General features: G+C 46.3%; 1 long non-coding RNA gene across 1 annotated transcript; it reads right to left on the bottom strand.

Annotated features, from left to right (window-relative positions):
* Positions 1–1,554: 1,554 nt before the first annotated feature.
* LOC140917475 (uncharacterized) lies at positions 1,555–12,085 on the bottom strand. Its single transcript, XR_012160852.2, has 4 exons — positions 11,962–12,085; positions 10,923–10,975; positions 9,048–9,142; positions 1,555–8,303 (listed from the first exon to the last, which is right to left on the bottom strand). It is a non-coding gene; the product is annotated as an uncharacterized LOC140917475 (long non-coding RNA).
* Positions 12,086–24,287: the final 12,202 nt, after the last annotated feature.

Genomic DNA, 24,287 nt, shown 5'->3' with positions numbered 1-24,287 from the left:
AAAAAAAAAAAAAGAAATGGAGGAGAAGGAAAAAGAGAGGAAGCATGCACTGGAGATGGCAAAAGCATCAGACAGAACCCTTTGTGCCCACCCACCCCCCTCCAGATTTGAAAGTATCTTGTCCCCTCATTGGTTATTTTGGGTCAGGTGCCAGCAAAGTTATTTTAGCTTCTTAACCCTTTACAGGTGAAAGGGTTTTGCCTCTGGCCAGGAGGGATTTTATAGCACTGTATACAGAAAGGTGGTTACCATTCCCTTTATATTTATGACAGGCAGTGTCGTCTCAAAGCTCCTCTTGCCTTATAAAATAAGTTGCGCTTTCACCCAATGGACACGTAGCCACTCCCTTTGTCCCAGCCTGTCCTAGCCTTTTATAGTTGTGAAGGACTGCTAGAAATAGTGGCACTAATACGAGACACTGGGAGAGCTGGAATGACAGGGAAGTGTATTTGGCTGGTTTGCAAAGGACACTCATTCAAGCTCACCGTGGTGAGGTTGGAGACAGCATGAAAAGCCTAGGATGCTCTTGGAGGTAAGAAGACAGTAAGGGGCAAAGAAGTGGTCATGCGGGTATGATCGAGAAATAGTTTCGTAGGAAGCTGTAGTGAATGTATTGGCTAAGCTGTCTAAATAGTTTAGACATCTCTGAGTCAGCCCTGGCTTGATCCAGGGCCAGAGATTAATTGCGAGCTGGCTGGTCCTTGCTGGGATCCAGGTGTGGATGCAAAGCTGGGAAAACAGTCTTTAAGGAATATTTTAAATTAAATCACAGTATAATTTTGGCACGTCTTTGAAGCTGCTGTTTCCTTCCACTTTGATCCAAAGGGTCAAAAGTTTGTCCAAATTCTTTTTTTAACATTTACATATAACATTTGAAATATCAGAGCTTGGCACTGTAGTTTTGGCAGAGAAGACACTTTCAGCTAGACCCCCGTTTTCAAGTGCTTTTATAGCCCATTGCTCAGTGTTGTGTGGCCCCTCTGGGACTGATCCACCAATGATTTGACTTTTCTACAGCACCCAGCTGGAGGATCCTTTAGTTCACTCTGTAGAAGCTCATAGAAATGTAGGGCTGGAAGGGATCTCAAGAGGTCATCTAGTCCATCCTTCTGTGCTGAGGTAGGATTAAATATACCTAGACCATCTCTATAGGTGTTTGTCTAGCCTGTTCTTAAAAACCTGCAATAACAGGGTTTCGACAGCCTTCCTAGGTCAGTGCTTCTCAAACTATCTGATGTGGCGGACCGGCAATTTTTTTCCCCAATGTGCCAGGGACCGGTACCATATTTGTGCCATATTATCATATTCGCATAGGCATGTAGCACATCAGATCAGAAAAACTAACATTCTTCACTCCATTAATTGGAATGGGAGTGTGGCGTACTTGCGGAGATGTTCCCATTTAAATACATTGAAGACTGACTGAAAGGCTGTGTGTCTGTGCGGATAGTATAAAATGACTATTGGTTTACGACCCAAGAAAATATTATTTGAACATTCGTAGTAATAATAATTTATATTGGAAACAATTGCCGTGGAAAAATTAACCATGCGTTGTGTTTGGATCAGAAAGCCTGAGACTCCTTTATTGATTACAAGCGCAGGGGGGTAAACGCTCGAAGTAGCTGCCCCTTGATGCAAAACAGACACATCTTTTTAAAGCTTAACCACAGACAAATTACACATACTTCCATATTAATTACCTTATTTGGAATACATTGCAAAATTAACACTAGTCAAAAGCAAAAAACAAGCGTCTTCCCCCACTAGACCTTTCCTGTTTTTCACTGTCTGTTCTTTTGCGGTCAGCGACCTTTTTAACACAACTATTGCGGTTATATATTTCATAGGCTTGACTATTGCAAATTTGTTCTGTCTGTGGACTTTTCCATCCTGCCCCTTCATGCCCCTTATGCACAGAAAACCATTGTTCCGTTTTGGGGACTTTTCACTCTGACTTCTCCTACCCCTTGACACACATAAGCAAGCTCAGTTTACGGCCTGCAGGCAAACTTGACCAAAGTCAGGACCTTGACCTGAGTTTTATGTCCTATTAATTTTCTCTCACAGTTCTCCCCTTTGAGGCCTTTTTAGCCTCATTTTATTCTATCATTAATTAATTTCCTCTCTCTTCCTCACGTACTACCTGCATTTCCTCTTAAACATTCATTGCTGCCTCTTGCCTCCTGTTATCATAGAGTTTATTGACAATCATTAGTGCCACTTGTTTACACTGAGCTTAACAGGTCTAGGACCAGGCAGGCAGTGATAAACATCTCTACTACAACAGCAATAACATAACACCATATCAAACAGTAATAAAAACAACATTTCTATGGCAATAAAACGATGGGGTTGAGATTGCTGAATAGTCTTAGTCACAAAACACAAAGCATCATACTTAGTACATAAGGTAGACTCCCTAGAGGCTGTATGAAAGGCGTTCTTTTCAACTTGATATATATTTTGGAGCATGTGAATCTGTCCCTGTAGGTCGGAAATTTTATGAACCTCTGATAGAATTGAAAGCAAATTTTGGAATCAATCAGGTACTAAAGTAGTCCAGTTAAAAGGTATTTGAGGTTGAAGGGCCGACTGCAAAATTCTCTCTGCAGGCCAATATATGATATGGCTTCCTGTAGCAGTGGTAAGATTAAAATGTATATTTTGCAAGATGGTGGCCTTAACAAGCACAGAGCTGTCATTAGCTTGGAAAAGTAGGTGTCCTATCAGGGTAGTTTCTTGTCCCATACTGTCATAAATATAAAAGGAAGGGTAAACACCTTTAAAATCCCTCCTGGCCAGAGGAAAAACCCTTTCACCTGTAAAGGGTTAAGAAGCTAGGATAACCTCGCTGGCACCTGACCACAATGACCAATGAGGAGACAAGATACTTTCAAAGCTGGGGAGCAGGGGGGGAAGCAAAGGGTCTGGGTCTGTCTGGGTGATGTTTTTGTCAGGGACAGAACAGGAATGGAGTCTTAGAACTTAGTAAGTAATCTAGCTAGATATGCATTAGATTATGATTTCTTTAAATGGCTGAGGAAATAAGCTGTGCTGAAAGGAATGGATATTCCTGTCTTTGTGTCTTTTTGTAACTTAAGGTTTTGCCTAGAGGGATTCTCTATGTTTTGAATCTAATTACCCTGTAAGGTATTTACCATCCTGATTTTACAGAGGTGATTCTTTTTACTTCTATTAAAATTCTTCTTTTCAGAAACTGAATGCTTTTTCATTGTTCTTAAGATCCAAGGGTTTGGGTCTTTCCTCACCTATGCAAATTGGTGAGGATTTTTACCAAACCTTCCCCAGGAAGTGGGGTGCAAGGGTTGGGAGGATTTTTTGGGGGAAAGATGTTTCCAAACAACTCTTTCCCAGTAACCAGTTAAATGTTTGATGGCAACGAAAGTCCAAGGGCAAAGGGTAAAATAGTTTGTACCTTGGGGAAGTTTTAACCTAAGCTGGTAAAAATAAGCTTAGGGGGTTTTCATGCAGGTCCCCACATCTGTACCCTAGAGTTCAGAGTGGGAAAGGAACCTTGACACATACCCTCCCAACAAATGTTGTCATGAACAGTGACAACTTTTCCTGGCTTCAGTTTATGTACACGCTGAAGCTGTGGGGTTCTGGCGGTCAGAGTGTCCATTGATTTCCTATTCCTACTAAGATATTGGGCGTTATTTTCAGGAGCACTGACTAAATCTGTTAGGCATACCAGGTGGTTTAATTTCCCAAATGTCTTGGTGAATTTCCCAGTCCCACATACATCCTCCCCACTGATGCAGCAGGGTTCGGTATGTGGAAGCCCACATCCCTCTGAGCGGCCCATATGCTTGGAAGGAACACTACGAACGTCTGCATTTCCACCCAGAGAATCTTCAAGTATGTCTCCCTGGTCACAGATCAGATGGTACTCCTGAGGTGGCTGTAAGGTCAGAGGGCCATGCCTGATGTTCAAGATCCCTCTGAATGGCCGTGAGCTGGTCATTCAGAAAATCTTGAACCTCTGAACAAGCCTGATCCCACTGCAATGCCTTTCCAGCCCCAGTGATACTAAGCACCATATCTGTTACAAGCTTCTGGGTCATTGCACTAAGGGTGGAAATAATATGTAATTCACCTACTCCCGCTTGTGTCTGGGTCAACTGTGCTCAAGTAATAAGGCCTGGGGCTTTTTCTAAGTGTCCCAATTTTTTCCTCATGTTCTTGACTCTTATGGTTATTCCAGATTGCCGCTACGCTATTTGCACCATCCCATAGGTGTCCAGCCAAGTCTCTTTTCTTTCTAGGGGAAACACAGGCCCTTTGCTGTGCTAACCTTTAGAGCAATTTGGATATGCAGAAGTAATTTAAAAACTGGATAAGGGCAATGTGAATTTAATGGTCCCTAATGTGGCATTAATTAGTCTATCGGTGTCCCAACACACTAACACATCTCTCCCTTGTGAAGTATTCTACCACATCTGTTGGCTAAACACCTTCACAAAAAGGCGGAGAGGCATCAGCATCAATGGCAAAGGAAGGGGTGTATTGCAGTAGGGTTCAGGATAACTTATTAGTTACAGGAATAATTTCAGTACAGGTAAAATCTCCAGTGGCAGAACAAACTTTTTGGGTATATGTTTGATTATTTACTAGTGAGGCTACTGATTGGTCAAGATCTAGAAAATATTACTTTCCCATCTCCACCCTAAGTTTGTTAGGAAGGAGAGGCTGAGGAATATTAAAAGTTTTATCTTCAGGTAGTTCTGGCTAGCTTCTGCAAGCTATTCAAGATTTCGTAGTCTTAGTTCACTTATCTGCTCAGCAATGAGGCAGCAACGGAGAGGTTACTAGCACAATCACCTTGCTTGGTTAGAGGCTTTATTATGTCTTCAGGTGGAGAGGTTGTGCCTTCAAAGGCATGGTGGGTCTGTCAGCAGACAAAGGAGAGGTTACTGGCTTTTCACCTTGTCCTTCACTCCTGCTGTCCAGAAGGAGCAACAACGCCAGAAGAAAAGATAGACCGATCATCAGTCGGAGAGCCATTACAGTGAGAAACATGGGCGGGTAGTCAATTCTCAGCACTTCACAGCGGTGTTGATAATTAACAGGACTTGATAAGGGTCTTTCAGCATGGGGTCAGGGCAGTTCCTCGCTGATGGACCTGTATGTAGACCCAGTCTCCTGGTTTCAGCGAGTGGCAGGGCTGCTGTATATAAAAAGACCTAACACATTTTGTTAGTGCCTGACAATAATTAAGCATTGTGTTAGTCATTAAATGACTGTCCATCTGAGCCAGGACCAGTGGGGCACAGCCAGTAGTCGCATTAGGCACCCTGTTAGAAATCTTATGTGGGCTGAGTCTGGTCTTTTGATTGGGAGGGGTCTTCAAAGGGCATTTGGCCATATTGGATCTGTGAAACTGCACATAAATCTTTTATAATCTGTCCAGGTATGCCAAATTGTGATACAAAATCCTTAAGCAAAAGTTTAACAGTTTTGGCATCTGCCTTTTTACAAGGCAATACATTACTAAAACTAACATACTTACAATTACAACATTTAAGCATTTGAATCAATCTGAATATTTACACAAGCGTCCCCAGGAAAGGGGATGTGCTGCCTGCCTAACCTTGGTAGCTTTACCAACACTATGTTGCTGGCAGATTACACACTGTTGGCAGTATTGCTTAAAATATTCCTTTCTTTACAAATACCTTGTTGTTTGCAGGCAAAACTGAGGAATTACTCCCATATTTTTCTGTATTTGTTATATAGGCAGGTCAGGTTTCAATGGCTTCTATCCTTATTATTTAAGTGATTTGCATTAACACAGACATTTTCGGCTTGCTTTTGGATTCAAAGTTATCAGCCACTTAGAGACTTTGTCTCAAAAGGACACAATTAACTTCTAACTTTTAACTTCTGCTTTTAAACACACACTGATTTGAAAAGGAAATCACAACCCAATTTGGCTCCCCTTTGGCAATGTGACCATAGATTACACAGAGCCACCTTAAGACTTAGTGTGGGGCACCGACTACAGCTTTTATCTTCTATTTGTTACCAAAACAGATTTAAAATCTTTTTTTCACTTTCCTGGCTTTGACTGCCCTGCTGCAGCCACAACTTTGGTCTTTATTTAAAAACATTTTAAATCTTATAAAGCATTAAGTCACAGTAAGGATTAAATGCTAAATACCAAAATTAAACAACACTAGTTTCTTTTGTTTGGCAAAAGTATCTTTTTTTGTTTTACAATTTTAAAACACCAATTTATTTTAAACTTATAAAACAAAGATTGTGCACACCAGGAGTGTGTTTTAGCTAATTTGCCTAACTTGTTTATAGTTAAATGATTTCACTTAAAATAACCTTTTGCCTGGATTATTTACAGAAATTCTTCCAGAGAAATGCACCCTTTCTTCAAAGGAATGGCTGCAAAGAAACCAGAATTATCTTTTCATAACACCTTCTTTTAACATTTGTACAAAGTTTCACTGCTTAATTTCCTCCAGTAACTACAGAGTTAACCTCTCACTTTCTTTCTTTTAACTTCCTCCACTATGGTTGCCTGCTTGTCTGGGCCTGATCCTTTGTTGTTGTTGTTGCATTATTTCTTTCCATGGGCACAGGCATTGTTTCACTACCAATTTAGCAAGGAGGGTGGCTTTTTGACTAACTCCCCTTTTATTTATTTATACACACCTATTTACATACACACACACCCATTTATTTCTTACATCTAGATGCATCTTATTTAACAATAACCTTAATTCTTTTATGTCCAGACTTAATACAAGCTTTTCCTTATTTGAGGCGGTAACAACCCCTCAGCACTGGTGCTTTGTAGGAAAGGATAGTAGCAGGGCTAGGAACAACGTGAAAGGTAGAGAGTACAGCAGCATTAACAACACAGTAAAATGGGGGAGTTACACTCATTGACTGTAGGAATAATGACTCCTTGCTGAATGCAGGAGGTAAGAACAGGTTGGATTTTTCCTTGGCCTGTTTTGATAGAGGGTACTGCTGCACCTCAGGAAGGGGTCTTGCTGCGTTTAGGTGAATTTTAACAGGTTGGGCAGACCCAATGCACCCAACCTGGTTGGCATGATTGGCTCACAAGGCTTTCAAAGAGGGAGAGACCTTAGCCAGCAGTTCCTGTTGCAAGGAGTCTTTTCCTGTAAACTGCCAGGACCTTATTGTGAGCAGGATCAGGCATATGCAGATACACACCATTTGAGGGACAGCAGATTATACAATTTAATTTACACAGCAAGCCTTTTACCTAAAGGTTAGCAGGTGAACAAGGGCTTAGGAGGAAAGTATGACGGTCAAACAAAGGACCAATAGAAATGGACAGAGGTGAAGAGATGGGGTGGGGAATAAGAGTATTGCCCACCCCTACCGCCTTTGGATTGACCAGGGCAGTAGGGACATTTACTGTATCCAATGGCCCATTTGCTTGCAATAGTAACACGTGCCATCACTGGATCCTTAGGGGAGGTGGATGGTGGGGACCTTGGTTTGGCCTTCCCCTTGTCCCCCTGCAATGGGCGGGGTCCCTGTATGTTCTGGAGCTGGAACGTCATTAACATAGTTTTAATGTGGCGGTGAGAGTATTGGGTTTTATTCAAATTCTTATTTTTACTTTGTTTACAGGTGCTAATTTTGGTCCAGTCAGCATTCTTTGGGCAGACTGAGAATTTTACCAAACCGCTTCTCCCTGATTTTATTTAACTTTTCCTGGTCATGGCCTGGATTTTGCTTGGGCCACTGAGCTTCTTCACAAAGGCAACTCAGTGTTTCCCTTGGCATGATCCCTCACATAAGCTGATTTAAATCTGCCCATGCAGGGTTATAACAGTTTATAGCAATTTGCAATTCCTCTTTGACTTCAACAGGGTCCTCTCTTACTTTTAGAAAATTAAGTAAATTATACAATTCCGTAGGAGACCAAGATGCATGTGCAGACACCAAGGTCTCGTGACCCGAAGCACCAATGCCTGGGAATTGGTGCAAGGGGAACATTTCCTCAGTACGGGGAGTCATTGTCTGAGGGGTGAATGTAAGGGGCTTCTGTTGTTTAATATTTCTTGCCAGCTTAGCTGGATTTAAATTCTTTGCCAATTTTCTTTTTATCTCTTTTAATTGTGTTGTAAGTTTCTCCTGGGAGTCCTTGAGACTCCTTATTTGAGATTCACGGCGCCGTTTGTTTTTCTTTCTTCTGTTTCTTCATGCCAATAGAAATATGCCTCACCCTGACATCGGCCAGAAGCACACGTCTGAGCTGCACAATCTTGTCAATGTTGAAACTTTCCCTGTAAGGGAAACCATAACTTTAAATTATCCCTATCCCTGGTATACCAATTCCAATTTTTCCAGAAACTTGCAAGTGAACTAGTGTGCGCCTTTTGGTGAGACAGTGATCCTTCTTGACTCACTGGCCCCCATTTAAGCTGGTGAGTGCGGGAATCCCTTTTGGACCCCCTGGCTCCCAGAATCCCTACAGATCTTTCACTTGTCCCACTCATACAGGGAAGGTTTGTTTAGGGCCTCCACGACTGTTTTACAGCCCCCCTTTAGCAAAGAGCATCGCTGGTGCCGCATACTCAGTTGCTTCAGTCAAGGTGATCAGACTAGTCAGTGGCTTTTCAAACCACATTCAGGTGGGAACTAGAGGGCAGAAAGAGGGTACGGAAACAGACGGTCCGAGGACGGAGAGGGTGGGATCACACACTTCTAGACCCAGACAGGCCTCTCGCCGGTCATGAGCCCACGGCTTTGCAGGGTGCTCTGGGTGTCTTCCTGTGACTCACACTCACACCGGTCTACCGACCTTCACTTTCACACTGGCACATGGAACTAGGTCTATCCATGACCTGCCCAGCCACACTCAGTGGCTCTTCCCAGGGAAACCAAACCTGGATGGGACTCCACCCCAAGGGTGTCAGGCGTGTCTGGCAGCAAAAAGTCCAAATAGAGAGTGCAACTCACCCAAACCCAGAGCCTATGGGCAGTCCTCCACCAGAAACCCACAATAGAGATTTCAAAAGGTCTCTTACCTTTCAGATGGGCCCTGGGTCTGGCGGGGAACTGCTCGCGGTCCTCCGGTTCTGGGGGTTGGCTGTCTATCCGAGTCACGAAACCAATTTTGTCGCTTCAAAAATTAACCACGTGTTTGGATCAGAGGCTCCTTTATTGCTTACAAGTGCAGGGAGGTAAAAGCTCTAAGTAGCTGCCCCTCGATGCAAAGCACACACAGCTTTTTAAAGCTTAAAACCCCAGACAAATTACACATACTTCCATAATAATTACCTTATTTGGAATATATTGCAAAATTAACACTGGTCAAAAGCAAAAAACAAGCGTCTTCCTGTTTTTCACTGTCTGTTCTTTTGCGGTCAGCGACCTTTTTAACACAGCTGTTGTGGTTATATATTTCATAAGCTTGACTATTGCAAATTTGTTCTGTCTGTGGACTTTTCCATCCTGCCCCTTCATGCCCCTTATGAACAGAAAACCATTGTTCCGTTTTGGGGACTTTTCGCTCTGACTTCTCCTACCCCTTGACACACACAAGCAAGCAGGATTTCAGTTTATGGCCTGCAGGCAAGCTTAACCAAAGTCAGGGCCTTGACCTGAGTTTTATGTCGTGTTAACTTTCCCTCACACAATATAATGAATATAATAAAAGTTGGCGGACATTTTTTGGGGGGCTTATCCTCTCCCACCCGATAACCTGCTGCAGTGTCTTTTTCCTCCACTAGCTCTGCTGATCAGTGCGGATGCTGTCAAATTTCATGGAGCAACAACACCAACAATAATAATTAATCCTCCTCTCCCCAGACCTGTGCTAAACTGTCTTCCAGAATTAAGGGGCTACTTTTTTTTTTTTATTATTTTTTGAGTGGGGTGGAGAGATGAGGAAAAGAGAGGGGGTGGCAGCCAAGCCCAGAAATTGCCAGAGATTAATGAGTCTTCTCCTTATTAGTGTGTTTGTGGGCTTTGTCTGCTCAGGGCTGGGCGGGGGGCAGTGTGAATGGATGGCACAATGTGCAGGAAACACAGGAATACATTACACACGCTGCGCCTCTCCCTCTCCGCTGTGTAAGAGTGACGGGAGGGGGGTGACCTGGCCCATGGCAACGGCCATGGCAGAGTTGCTGGCAGCTGCTGTTGTGGCGGCTGGGGTTGAGCCAGGGCAGTGTACGGGGAGCGGAGTGGAGCCGGTGCGAAGAGAATGTGCTGCCTCGGGTCCCAGGCACTGTGGACCATCAGCTGATGGCTTGCGGAACGGCACCAGTCCGTGGACCACCACTTTGAGTAGCACTGCCCTAGGTAACCTGCTCCACTGCTTAACTATCCTTCTAGTTAGAACATTTTTTCTAATAGATAGCCTAAATCTCCCTTGCTGCAAACTAAGTCGATTACTTCATTGTGAGGCTTCCAAGGTGGCACAAGAGTAGGAGTACCAACCTCTGGGCAGACTTTTTTTTTTTTTTTTTTAAACAAAGCACAAACCCCAAATTGGTTGTGAATTCTAAACTTAGATTTCACCAACCAACTGCACCAAGTGCAAACTCCTCAGGTGCATTAACAGCCTTAAACACAGTCACAGACAGCCATCTTGGATTCACTGGTCTGTCTTGTCACCATGTCTCTGTGATAAATGGCCCTTAAGACAAAGAATCACAGCACTATTCAGGTTTCAGAGTAGCAGCCATGTTAGTCTGTATTCGCAAAAAAAAAAGGAGTACTTGTGGCACCTTAGAGACTAATCTATTTATTTATTTCCACTGAATGCATCCGATGAAGTGAGCTGTAACTCACGAAAGTTTATGCTCAAATAAATTTGTTAGCCTCTAAGGTGCCACAAGTACTCCTTTTCTTTTAGCAATATTCAGGTTACTCCCAATCCCAAAGGATCAGTCACTTACCCCAGATCAATTGTGCCTTAGGTCTCACATCAAGACAATGCTTGCAGCCAATCCTATAATTTATATGAAGATTAGTTAAATAGGAAAAGGAAAATAGAGAGTTAGTTTTGAGGTTAAAGCAAGTGAATATGGACTCACGATCTCTTTCTTATGCCTAGGAAACTCCTTGCCCCCCAGGGTATGTCTACACTGCAAAGAAAAACCCACGGCTGGCCCGTGCCAGCTGACTCAGGCTCGCAGGGCTCAGGATGCAGGGCTGTTTCATTGCTGTGTAGACTTCACAGGGTCCAAGCCTGTAAGTCTATACAGCAATGAAACAGCCCTTTAGTCTGAGCCCTGTGAGCCCGAGTCAGCTGGCACGGGCCAGTCGTGGGTTTTTCTTTGCAGTGTTGACATACCCCCAGAGTCCCAGCAGCACAGAGATCCTTAGGCCCTTTTGTTGGGGGTTTTCATCCCCCTTCTGCCATGTACTTTCAGCTGCAAACTCAGCTGCTAGAAGGAGTCTATTCCTGCGATTCATCTTCATGGGGAGGGGAGCAGAACAATGAGCTTTTAGTCCTTTTGTTGACAATTCCGCAATCCAGATGTAGGGAGTTTCCGGTTGTAAGATCCGCCCAAAGCCAGTCTGGTATTCCTGGGTCTCCTCTTTTGGAAGGGGTGTAACAGTTTCTACAGAAGAGCGTCTCTTCATACTAATTAATGTCCTCTCTTTTGTGGTGTCATAAACATACAGCTAAGGGTAGCATAAAAATCCCTCCTTTACTTGTAAGAAGCTCAGATAACCTGGCTGGCTCCTGACCAAAAGGACCAATACTGGAAGAAGATCCTTTCAAGTCTGTGGGGGAAGTTTTTTTTTGTTTGTATGGTCTTTTTTTAAAAAATTAATAAGTAAAAAGTGATTTTATTAAATACAGAAAGTAGGATTTAAGTGGTTCCAAGTAGTAACAGACAGAACAAAGTGAATTACCAAGCAAAATAAAATAAGACGCAAGTCTAAGTGTAGGACAGTAATAAAACTGAATACAGATAAAATCCTCACCCAGTAAGCTTCCTTTTACAGACTACCTTTCTAGTCTGGGTCCAGCAATCACTCACACCCCCTGTAGTTACTGTCCTTTGTTCCAGTTTCTTTCAGGTATCTTTGGCGGTGGAGAGGCTCTCTCTTTAGTCAGCTGAAGACAAAATGAGGGGTCTCCCAAGGGTTTAAATAGACTATCTCTTGTGGGTGGAGACCCCCTCCTCTCTCCTATGCAAAGTCCAGCTCTAAGATGGAGTTTTGGAGTCACCTGGGCAAGTCACATGTCCATGCATGACTGAGTTCCTTACCAGCCAAGCCACATTCCTGGGAAAGCCCAGATCTGGATTAGTGTTTCCAAGTTCATTGTTGACTTAAGGGCTTCTCGATTGGGTACTTACTGAAGAATAGTCTATTCTCAGGAAGCTGACCAACTGCTTCACTAAAACCTACTTAGAATCAAACAAGTATGCAGCCACTATTCATAACTTCGAATACAAAAAATGATACCTGCATACAAATAGGATTAATAGATTCAATAGATCATAACCTTTACATAGATATGTTACATGGCATATGTAGCATAAAACATATTCCAGTTATGTCATATATATTCATAAGCATATTTCCATAAAGCCTTATGGGGGGGCCTGTCACACCCTCCTCCTGAACTTACTGCCAGAGGCTTGGACACTGTCCATGGCAGAGGCAGTACATGTAAAATCCCTGTTTGTCTTTGGTGACACTCCTTTTCAGTACCTTTAAACCATATGATGTCATTCATAAGTGTTCGAGCTAGTTTTGGGGTTCTTGGTCCCTGGATGCCTGAAAACAGGTTGGGGTGTAGTATTGCTAACAAAATAAAGAGAGCAATATCTGTTAAAGTGTAGGTGTCTTGGTATTTAGCCACCAATGCCATGAGGCGTGTGCCTCAGTTTCCCCTTCTACACAGTAGCAAGGGCATAATCTTGGATGCTTATTTCAGGTAGGGTTTAGGAGATGTTTTTTTCTGCCCTTGTCCCTCTCTGTCCCCGAGAGAACAACAAAAGACCACACAAACAAGAAACCTTCCCCCATAGATTTGAAAGGATCTTCTTCCCTTATTGGTCCTTTTGGTCAGGTGCCAACCAGGTTATTTGAGCTTCTTAACCCCTTACAGGTAAAAGAGGGATTTTATGCTCCCTTAGCTGTATGTTTATGACATGTGGTGATTCATTTGGTCACAGAAGCTCATGCTTAGTTTTACCAGTCCTCCAGGATTGTCCTGGAGTCTCAGGAATTAAAGATTAATATTTAATTACTGTGATAGAGCCAGACCAGCTGGGTACAGCAGAGCAGTAGAAGGCAGATATACTGGCCACTGGATAAGCAGTTTTTTGTTCCCTGAGTGACCAGACCAGGGGCTGCCCTAGAGCAATCAGAAATCTGCTAGAACCAATTAAGATAGGCAAGCTAATTAAGACACCTGGAGCCAATTAAGAACATACTAGAATCAATTATGGCAGGCAGACTAATCAGGACACCTGGTTTAAAAAGGACCTTCCATCAGTTAGTGGAGGGCATACAAGGAGCAGGGAGTGAGAAGGTGTGCTGCTGGAGGATTGAGGAATACAAGTGTGGTCAGGCTTCAGGAGGAAGATCTTGCTGTGAGGATAAAGAAGGTGCTGGGGGGAGGCCATGGGGAAGTAGCCCAGGGAGTTGTAGCTGTTACAGGAGACACTGTAGACAGCTGCAATCCACAGGGCCCTGGGCTGGAACCCAGAGTAGAGGATGGGCCTGGGTTCCCCCATCCTCCCCAATTCCTTATTTGATATAAGAGGAGTTGATCTGGACTGTGGGTCCCACGAGAGGGGAAGGTCTATGGCCTGTCCCCCAACCCACTAGGTGGGCCAGCAGAGACTGCGGGGATTGTTCTCCTCCTTTTTCCCCATGCTGGTCAGTGATGAGGTTAGCTGAGTGAATGGCAGGTTTGAGCCATTGGCAAAAGTGGCCAAACTGAGGGCTGCCATGAATCTCTGAGGTAAGCAAATCCACCAATAAGCGCAGGATCCACCAAGGCAGAGGAGGAACTTTGTCACATTAAAGATTATATCTTGTGATAAAATCTCCAGGAATATGTCCAACCAAAATTGGCAATCCTACTCATGTGATACTTGCCCAAATATTACATTACAGATCTTGCAAGTTAGCATAATGTAGGCATTAACTCACAAGCATTCAATAGAGTCCAGACATGAAACACTTATCATTCTAATACCTGCCCCATCAATGCAAACCCCCAGGTGAGCCAGACAGATTCCAGCTATGTATCTGGCAGTGTTCAGCTGAGCCACGGGTACCTTGGCATAAGCTGGTGCCTGCTAGACCAGTGTCACATTTGTGCCCTACCTTCAGTGGACATGGAGGACAATTGAGCAACAATAATATGTGTAGACCGTGGAGGTCCATAGTGCTGAATGGCCATGATCACAGTCTTCTTTATAACAACTTTTTACATAGTTGAAGACTGTTATCAGGGTCCCCTCTCTTCTCCCCCCTCCTCCCACCCAGCTCTCCCGCCCCAGCCTTCTCTTCTCTGGACTAAACATGTTCAGTTCTTTTAACATTTCCTCAATGTCATGTTTTCTAAACCTCTGATAATTTTTGTAGCTCTCTCTGGACTCTCTCCATTTGTCCACATTTCTTGGCAGAGGTCTGGGGTTCAGTAATCAGCAAAAATTGAGTTGGCCTTTGTGACATTTCTCTTGCTTGTTCTCAGCCCAGAGATAGTCTTGGGTGCAAGGTTTGCCTGTGTTCGGTTAGTTCATAAACTACCACAATGAAGAATTTCACCATGTTTTTGCGCTCTGATAGCTCAGCTGGTTTCTATTATAACTTCAACTTACCATGGTTTGACTCTTGAGCATTGGGCCTGCTTTGAAGGAGCTTGGTATAAGACAGAAAAATTTCTAAGCAGTCTCCGGAGGTGTGGAGATCCAAACTTACACACTGCCTTGTAATACACGTAGTTTGATGCAGTCAGGGCCAATAAATTCCTGATGTTACTCCACTGAAGTAAGCAGAGCCACACCGGGATGGGTTTGGCTCCACGTATTTCAGGATAACAGTCTACTTGATGTGCCTATGCTGAAACGGGCGCACAGGAATAACTTGTGCCTAAAGGGTAAAGTTTGTCATAGGGATTTGCCAACAATCAGACAAAATTAGTCATATATTATTTGCAACAGGCTGGATCTTCAGCTGATGTAAGTTAGCACAGCCCCTTTGACACCAGGGGAGACTGTCTAGGTGACTTCAGGAGAGCTGTGTCAGTTTGTACCATTGGAGGATTTGGCCCTATAGTTTAGGATAGAATGCAGTCTCCCAGCCAGCACACTGCCATAAGGTGACTGCCAGAGCTACGAGGTGAGGTTCCAGGTGGCTGGCATCTCCACACACCCACTCAACCTGTCCCTGCAGGGGAACACACCGCAGGATTTTCAGCAAGCACATGTGCTCCTCTTGGATCCCTGATCTTGGCTTTCAGCGATTTCCCCCAGAGCATTGCAAGGTACTTTCCCCACAGTTCCTGAACAGCAGTGGTTCCCCATCCTGGAGATCAACCTCAGCGCTTCCTTATTTCCCATGTGCTACCCAGCTGACTTCATAGGATTCATTGACTTCAGGCAGTGTGTGTCAGCACTGAATGAGTCCCCTTGTGAGCGGGCTTGTGGGGGGTGATGTCCCCTAGCTAAGTTCCCTCTAAGCTGTGTGTTGGATCATATTAAAGAAGTTCTGTATTAAAATCACAAATGAATTTGATTCCCCATAGTTTAAATTCCAGGGTATTACTAATTAAGAGGTCTCTTGGTTTTTGGTGCTGTTTCTCTCTCTGTTATGTGTGAAACTTGCAAGCTGCTAATTGCGTTAGTACATTCTAAGACAGAGTCTGTTCTCAACGCAATTCACAGAGAGAGAGATTCAAAACAACAGAAACAGCACCCAGAGACTCCCTGCCCTTTTGTTGTATTAACAATTGTGATTAAAATAGAGATAGAGGATGTATGTGGATGGATGCTTGGTGTGGATAATAACTGAATGATCAGGGAGGTGCCAGCCTAAGAATCCAGTGTCCATCGGCTGAAGAAGGTGTCAAGTGGAAATAACCAGAGGACCCCCCCCCCCCCACCGGAGGGCAGACTGGAATCCACCCAACAGCCTCAAGAATGGAAGAACCAAAGAACAAGATAACATCTAGCAGCACGGAGCCGTCAGGAATGTGCCATCTGCTGATTGATTCAGCAACAGCATGATGAAGCAATTCCCACAGACTGGCCTAGGAATAAATTCCTATAAAAATAGACTCTAGAAAGTGAGAACTTTGGGGGGTCTGATTCTGCAAACTAACTTCCAGGAGCATCAGATGAGCATCTGACAAGGCCCTGCTCCCTCCTCATGTCCAGACCACCTGGCCAGTGGCTTGGCATGAGCAACTCTAAGGCTGGTAACTATGATAACAACCTTGCAGAACCTGTGTGTGTGTGTGTTTGTATGAATGAATGTGTGAATAAATATGAGATTGAATGGAATGTTATAGCTATAATTAACTACTTACTATGATTCTTTCTGTATTCACAATAAATGTGGTATTTTGCCTTTTTCCCTTTTAATAAGATCCTGCTGGTTTTTAATTTATTGGTACAACATGTGCAGCCATGCAGCTGCCTATTAAGCCCCATGCAGGTGCTCAGGGCTGCGGCGGGAAGAGATGCCTCTCCCCAAGCTTCAGGCCTGCCATGGAGACCCTCCCTTGCCCCCAACCCAACCCAGCCCAGCCCTGAACCTGTTGCAGCTGGGGGAGAGGTGCCCCGGCCCCAACCCAGTCCCGGACTTCCAATAGCTAGGTGCCCCTCCCTCGGCTCCGGCCCAGCCCAGGTGCTGCTGCAGGGGGAGAGAGCTGGGGTTGCAGGCATCTCTGTAGCTCCGGGGAACCCCACTGCACCTCATCCCCCTGCACCCCAACCCTCATCCCCAGCCCTGAGTCCCTCATCCCCAGCCAGAGCCCTTACTGCCCTGCACTCCAACCCTCTGCCCCAGCCCTGAGCTCCCACCCCACCACATAAATTTTGTTATGTGCACCAATATGGAGGTGATGTGTGACACATCACCTCCATATTGGTGCACATAACAAAATTCATTCTGCACATGAGTGGGAAACATTAGAGGGAACGTTGCCCTACAACAGTGTTTCCCAAACTTGTTCCACCGCTTGTGCAGGGAAAGCCCCTGGCGGGCCGGGCCGGGCTGCTTTGTTTACCTGCCGCGTCCGCAGGTTTGGCCTATCACAGCTCCCAGTGGCTGGGGTTTGCTGTGTCCCTCAGCCCACGCTGCTTCCAGCATCTCCCATTGGCCTGGAGCAGCAAACCGCGGCCACTGGGAACCGCGATCGGCCAAACCTGCAGACGCGGCAGGAAAACAAACAGGCCTGGCCCGTCAGGGGCTTTCCCTGCGCAAGAGGCGGAACAAGTTTGGGAACCACTGATCTACAGGTTCAGCTGGGCTGAGAAAAAGGGGCATCTGGGCAGGTTCACTGATCAAATGGGTGGGGAGGTGATGGAGCTGGTCTTCTCTCCAAAGACAGAAAAAAATGATGACATATATAGAGGGTGTAGAAGGGCAAAATAAACCAAGTGGCAGGGATACAGCCCTTGTGGGTATAGTTACTGAATGGAGGAGCTGCGTTTGTTGTCGAGGGTTGTGGGTGCAGCTGCAGAGATCAAAGGTCCGTCATCTCCATTTTGGAAGGTGGAATTCTAGTCTGCATTCCATTGCCAGCTTTTGAGATTTGATCACGAGTGTTTTTCTTAAAGCCCCAGCTCCTGGGGTCATGCTTACCTGAGACGCTCTGCTTTCTTTTGTAAAAAAGGAAATTTTACATCCTGGGGGTTGCAGAGAAAACCTTGAAAACGTGAAGTGAGAGAACTCTATGGCTCAGGACCCAGAAAGCAAAGAAAAAGAACCAACATTTAGTATTTTTCATAAAAACCTCTTGACTGTTAAGCCAATCACATGATTTCGGGGGCCTGACTCTTATTTCTGAGTGCTCTGGGTTGGCACTCGTGTAGCCTGCATGGGCAGGTCAGAGAACAGCTGGCTGCAGCTTACAGCAGGCTCTGGTTGCTGTTGTGCTCGATTTATGTGAGATTTAAATTAAAAGAATGTAACTGTTAAAACATAAGGGCTCTTGCTTTACTGCAGAGAACAAGAGTTACCACCAGGGCAGGAGAGGCAGATGCTGATCACCACTCTTATGCTATCTAACATGGAGAGGCCAGAAAGGAGGCGGCTGTAACAGCAATTAAGAGCTTCTCTATACAAACATTTAGCTTGTGACAAGCTGTAAATCTGGGCTGTAAATCTACCCGTCGCTGGCCTTCCATGGACTAACCTTGTGTGGGCCATTCACTGGCTTTCCATGTGGGGGGAGGGATAGCTCAGTGGTTTGAGCATTGGCCTGCTAAACCCAGGGTTGTGAGTTCAATCCTTGAGGGGGTCATTTAGGGATCTGGGGCAAAAATTGGGGATCGGCCCTGCTTTGAGCAGGGGGTTGGACTACCTGAGGTCCCTTCCAACCCTGATATTCTATGAACTGGCCATGTGGACCCTGCTGATGTGAACTAGCAGTTCCCTAGTGCACTACTGCCTTTTCAAAGTGGGGTAGCTCCTCTGATTGCCAGACACTGGGAATGGCCGACAGAGGATGAATCACTGGAAATCATCCTGTTCTGTTCAGTCCCTTTGAAGCACCTGGCACTGGCCGCTGGCAGAGACAGGACACTGGGCTAATGGACCATTACGCTGACCCAGTATGGCTGTTCTTATGTTTGTATCAGATTGCAAAATGGAACTTTAATGAGTGTCAGCAGGGTCCACACAGACAGTTGCGTGCAGCAGGCTAGGGGGACAGATTTACACCCAGCTTCCACAAACTAAACATTTATGTAGATGTAAGCAGTGTCAGGATGAGCTCCACCCTGACATCTGGTGGTGAGGTGTGGCAAGTTGTGGAAAAGAACTTCAGGGGCCGATCTCATTTGCATAGGCACACCCACCACGCCTAGAATGAGACCATAGCTGCCCAAGCAAGCACTCCCCAGCCATCTGGATGACCTTCCTCCTACCATGCTGAAGAAAGATTATGCCAATGTCCCAATAATAGATAAGGTTGATGACGTAGTGAAAAGGCTGTTGTCTCTGGAAATGGCCAGCCAGAGAGAGAAGGTGAAGATAAAGACACAGCAGCTGATAGAGAAGGTTCGGAGGACTCCCAGTGACAACGGTTCCTTCGAGGTACAAACTGCTATTTTGACTGCCAAGATTCAAACTCACCGGGAGCACCTGCAGATGCACCCCAAGGACAAAAATGTAACCCTTCTGCCCGTCAGAGTTGGCAGCAACAAGGGCCGGGTTCAATATCTAGGGGTTCCATTCCAATAACACAATGCAAACCGGCTCGAGCCCCCACCCAGTGACCTGGGACCAATATATACCACCCCCGCTGGGCGCCTCCAAGAGGCAATACTTCCCCTCTCGCAAGCACATAGTCTGAGTGTAGCAAAAGTCTTTTAATAACAGAGAGAAACAATGTGGCATTATGTTGGGGAAACACCACCAACCGGATTCATAACACAACCCATGAGCAAAAACAACCCCACCCCAGGCAAATTGGGGCATGCCCTTTTCCCTTTGGTTCTTGAGTCCAGCAACCCCAAATCACCCAAAGTCCCAAAAGTCCAATGCCCCAAAAGTCTCTGTCCCTGGTCAGGGCAGCCCCAGAGTTCGAAAGTTTATCGGCGGAGCTTTACCTCCCAATCTGGGTGGAAATGGGACAGGGGTAAGAGGCACCTTACGTGATCTGAAGCTGACCGCCCCATAGCTCCATAGCGGCGCTCCGCTCCGCCAGCCGCCCCACGAACTCCTTCGCTCAGCTGCGCTCCGCTCCGCCAGCCGCCCCACGAACTCCTTCACTCAGCTCCACGGCCCACAAGCAGCTCCTGCCATCCACACACTGCTCCGCGTCGAACTGCTTCACCAGCCGTCCCGCAAACTGCTCCACAATATATCTTCAGGCTCCCCCACTACTTAACACAACACTCAGTGATTTCAGCTCTTAGGTGAATTCAGCTTATAGTAGGGGAGCCCCAGTGCTGGTGCACTGTCAGCCCAAAGTGCGCTCAGCAGCCTATAACTAGACTTCTAATGAAATCAAAATATAACCATTTATCCTGCATACTGATGCCAGTTTGGAGGGTCTGGGAGCAGTCCTGTACCAGGAAGTGGAAGGGAAATGTAAACCTGTAGCCTTTGCCAGCCGAGGATTGTCTGATAGTGAAACTCGCTATCCCACCCACAAGCTGGAGTTTTTGGCCTTGAAATGGGCCATCACTGAGAAATTTCGAGACTACTTGTATGGTGCTCAGTTCCAGGTGTGGACAGATAACAATCCACTGACTTATGTGTTAACAAGTGCTAAGCTGGATGCTACAGGGCAGAGATGGGTGGCCGCCTTGGCTAGCTATGAGTTCAGCATTCAGTACCGATCAGGGAGAAGCAATGTAGATGCAGATGCATTGTCCAGGCGTCCGCAGGCTCCAGAAGTTGCTGTGATACCCACAGATGGAGTGAGAGCTATTTGCAGTGTGAGTCGCCGAGAGCCAGAGGCCCGTGAAGACTTTCAGGGATGTGTTGCAGAAGCTTTGGGCCTGCCCCCTGAATGCATGCCTTCTGCTTCGGTGAACTATATTGCATTAGACCAATCTCCTTTGCCCATGCTCAATGCGGCTGACTGGCAAGAAGCCCAGCGGCAAGATATTGACATTCGTGATACACTACTTGCCAAAAGGGAGGGGCGAAGCCCAACTGCGGTTGTCCCACCTAACCCGGAGGGTAAACTACTATTGAGAGAATGGACCAAACTAAAACTGATTCAGGGAGTGCTACACCGAATGACCACTGACCCTTTACAAAAACAACGAGCACAACTAGTACTGCCAAAAAAGTACAGAGCCCTGGCCATGAGGGCCCTGCATGATGACTTTGGGCATTTAGGGATGGAGAGGACCCTGGAACTTATTCGTAGTAGGTTCTATTGGCCCCGAATGGCTGAAGATGTTCGCAGGAAATGTGAGACTTGCGCTCGATGTGTTCAAAGGAAAACTCTGCCCACGAGGGCTGCATATCTCAAGAACATCACCAGCAACAAACCTTTGGAGTTGGTATGCATTGATTTCTTGTCTGTAGAGGTAGACAAGAGGAATGTTGGAAACATTCTAGTAGTGACTGACCATTTTACACGGTATGCACAAGCATATCCCACACGTGATCAGAGGGCCACCACCGTTGCTCGAGTATTGTGGGACAAATATTTCTCAGTCTATGGATTCCCGGCTCGGATACACTCTGATCAGGGGCGGGATTTTGAGAGTCACCTTCTGAAGGAGGTGCTGAAGATAGCAGGAATTAAAAAGTCTAGGACAACGCCTTATCACCCCCAAGGTGATCCTCAGCCAGAGAGGTTCAATCGAACCCTATTAGATATGTTGGGAACTTTGCGACCAGAGCAGAAGGCAACCTGGAGCCAGCATGTCGCATTTCTGGTGCATGCCTACAATGCCACAAAGAACGATGCTACGGGAGTCACCCCATATCTCTTGATGTTTGGGCGAGAACCAAGATTACCCATAGACTTGTGCTTTGGTGTATCAGAGGATGGAGATAGCTATGAAACTCATCAGCAATATGTATCCCGACTAAGAGAAAAGCTGCGGGATGCTTATCGCTTAGCTACCGCTGCGGCTCGGAAGAACGCAGACCGCAACAAACATCGATATGATGCTAGAGTGCGTTCGCAGGAGCTCCAGCTGGGGGACAGAGTCCTGCTGCGAAATTTGGGTATTGCTGGCAAACACAAGATAGCTGACAGATGGAAGGCAATACCTTACCTGGTGATGGAAAAGCTGGGAGATCTGCCGGTCTACAAGATCAAACCTGAAGACGGTCCAGGGCAAATAAAGACGGTGCATAGAAACCTTTTGCTCCCTGTGGGGGAATTGGTAAGCACCCCTTGTGAGATGGGCCACGGCAGGGCCGCCGGGCAGAACAGAGGTGCTAGACCAAAGCCGCCATCCAACACAGACAGTGGGCCCCCTGCAGCTAACTTACCCCTATTCTGCACATCTGAGAGTGAGTCTGAGGAGGAAGACACAACCCTGGTGTATCCTGGGATGGAGACAAGATTTCAGTCTCGATCAGCTGAACCAAACGAGAGTTCTCCCTTTTCCGCCCTAAACCCATTGGCGGAACTATTTAGGCCCCTTTCTGATACCCCGGTGCTGCTGATGAGACCCCCCTGTGATGACAAACACAGGTTATTGGACAATGGGGACAGACAGGTAGAGGATGTCCTGGGCACCTTGGACCCTCCAGCGTTAGAACTAGGAGTGCAGGGGCCTACGCCAGTAGCCGAGGGACCCTCCAGGGAAGCCTCTCCATCCATCACTCAAGAGGATGTTCCCCTTACTTCGGCAACAGAGATTCTCAATAGACGAGACAGGGTGATAAGACCAGTGAAACGGTTAACTTATGATGCACCTGGGGTGACTAGTGAGGAGCCAATACATTTAGCACACAGGCTTGTGGAAGCTAAAGTGGGCTTCCTGAGGCCCTTTGGAGGAAACCAATGAGTTGGTATAAAGGGAGTGTGATTTGTCGGGACGACAAAGTCTCGGCTGGGGGGAGGATGTAAGCAGTGTCAGGATGAGCTCCACCCTGACATCTGGTGGTGAGGTGTGGCAAGTTGTGGAAAAGAACTTCAGGGGCCGATCTCATTTGCATAGGCACACCCACCACGCCTAGAATGAGACCATAGCTGCCCAAATGGTCACTTTGGCTGCTGTGGGATCCCCAGTGTCTCTGTTATTGGGGCAGGAAGAATAAATTGCTATTACCCTGATTATGGGAACTGTGCTTGGAACTGTACGTGGCCTTTTGTTATGATGGAGGGATTCACCATCAACTAAGTAGCACTCGCTAGGCAAGGGTCATGGGTTCCAAAACTGTGTGAATGGAGAGAGGCTGGGGACAAGTATTAATACTTGGTGGCATGGGCCCCTTGGTGAGGGCCTTACATGCTGATTGCACTTCCTCCTCTCTCCACTGTGGAATATCAGAGCTAATTTTGATTTCATTAGAAGTCTAGTTATAGGCTGCTGAGCTCACTTTGGGCTGACAGTGCACCAGCACTGGGGCAAAAATGTAACCCTTCTGCCCGTCAGAGTTGGCAGCAACAAGGGCCGGGTTCAATATCTAGGGGTTCCATTCCAATAACACAATGCAAACCGGCTCGAGCCCCCACCCAGTGACCTGGGACCAATATATACCACCCCCGCTGGGCGCCTCCAAGAGGCAATACTTCCCCTCTCGCAAGCACATAGTCTGAGTGTAGCAAAAGTCTTTTAATAACAGAGAGAAACAATGTGGCATTATGTTGGGGAAACACCACCAACCGGATTCATAACACAACCCATGAGCAAAAACAACCCCACCCCAGGCAAATTGGGGCATGCCCTTTTCCCTTTGGTTCTTGAGTCCAGCAACCCCAAATCACCCAAAGTCCCAAAAGTCCAATGCCCCAAAAGTCTCTGTCCCTGGTCAGGGCAGCCCCAGAGTTCGAAAGTTTATCGGCGGAGCTTTACCTCCCAATCTGGGTGGAAATGGGACAGGGGTAAGAGGCACCTTACGTGATCTGAAGCTGACCGCCCCATAGCTCCATAGCGGCGCTCCGCTCCGCCAGCCGCCCCACGAACTCCTTCGCTCAGCTGCGCTCCGCTCCGCCAGCCGCCCCACGAACTCCTTCACTCAGCTGCGCTCCGCTCCGCCAGCCGCCCCACGAACTCCTTCACTCAGCTCCACGGCCCACAAGCAGCTCCTGCCATCCACACACTGCTCCGCGTCGAACTGCTTCACCAGCCGTCCCGCAAACTGCTCCACAATATATCTTCAGGCTCCCCCACTACTTAACACAACACTCAGTGATTTCAGCTCTTAGGTGAATTCAGCTTATAGTAGGGGAGCCCCAGTGCTGGTGCACTGTCAGCCCAAAGTGAGCTCAGCAGCCTATAACTAGACTTCTAATGAAATCAAAATTAGCTCTGATATTCCACAGTGGAGAGAGGAGGAAGTGCAATCAGCATGTAAGGCCCTCACCAAGGGGCCCATGCCACCAAGTATTAATACTTGTCCCCAGCCTCTCTCCATTCACACAGTTTTGGAACCCATGACCCTTGCCTAGCGAGTGCTACTTAGTTGATGGT

The sequence above is a fragment of the Lepidochelys kempii genome, chromosome 9 (genome assembly GCF_965140285.1).
Source record: "Lepidochelys kempii isolate rLepKem1 chromosome 9, rLepKem1.hap1, whole genome shotgun sequence".
NCBI lineage: Eukaryota > Metazoa > Chordata > Testudines > Cheloniidae > Lepidochelys > Lepidochelys kempii.
The sequence above is the reverse complement of the archived record's forward strand: the minus strand, read 5'-3'. Positions and strand labels throughout refer to the sequence as shown.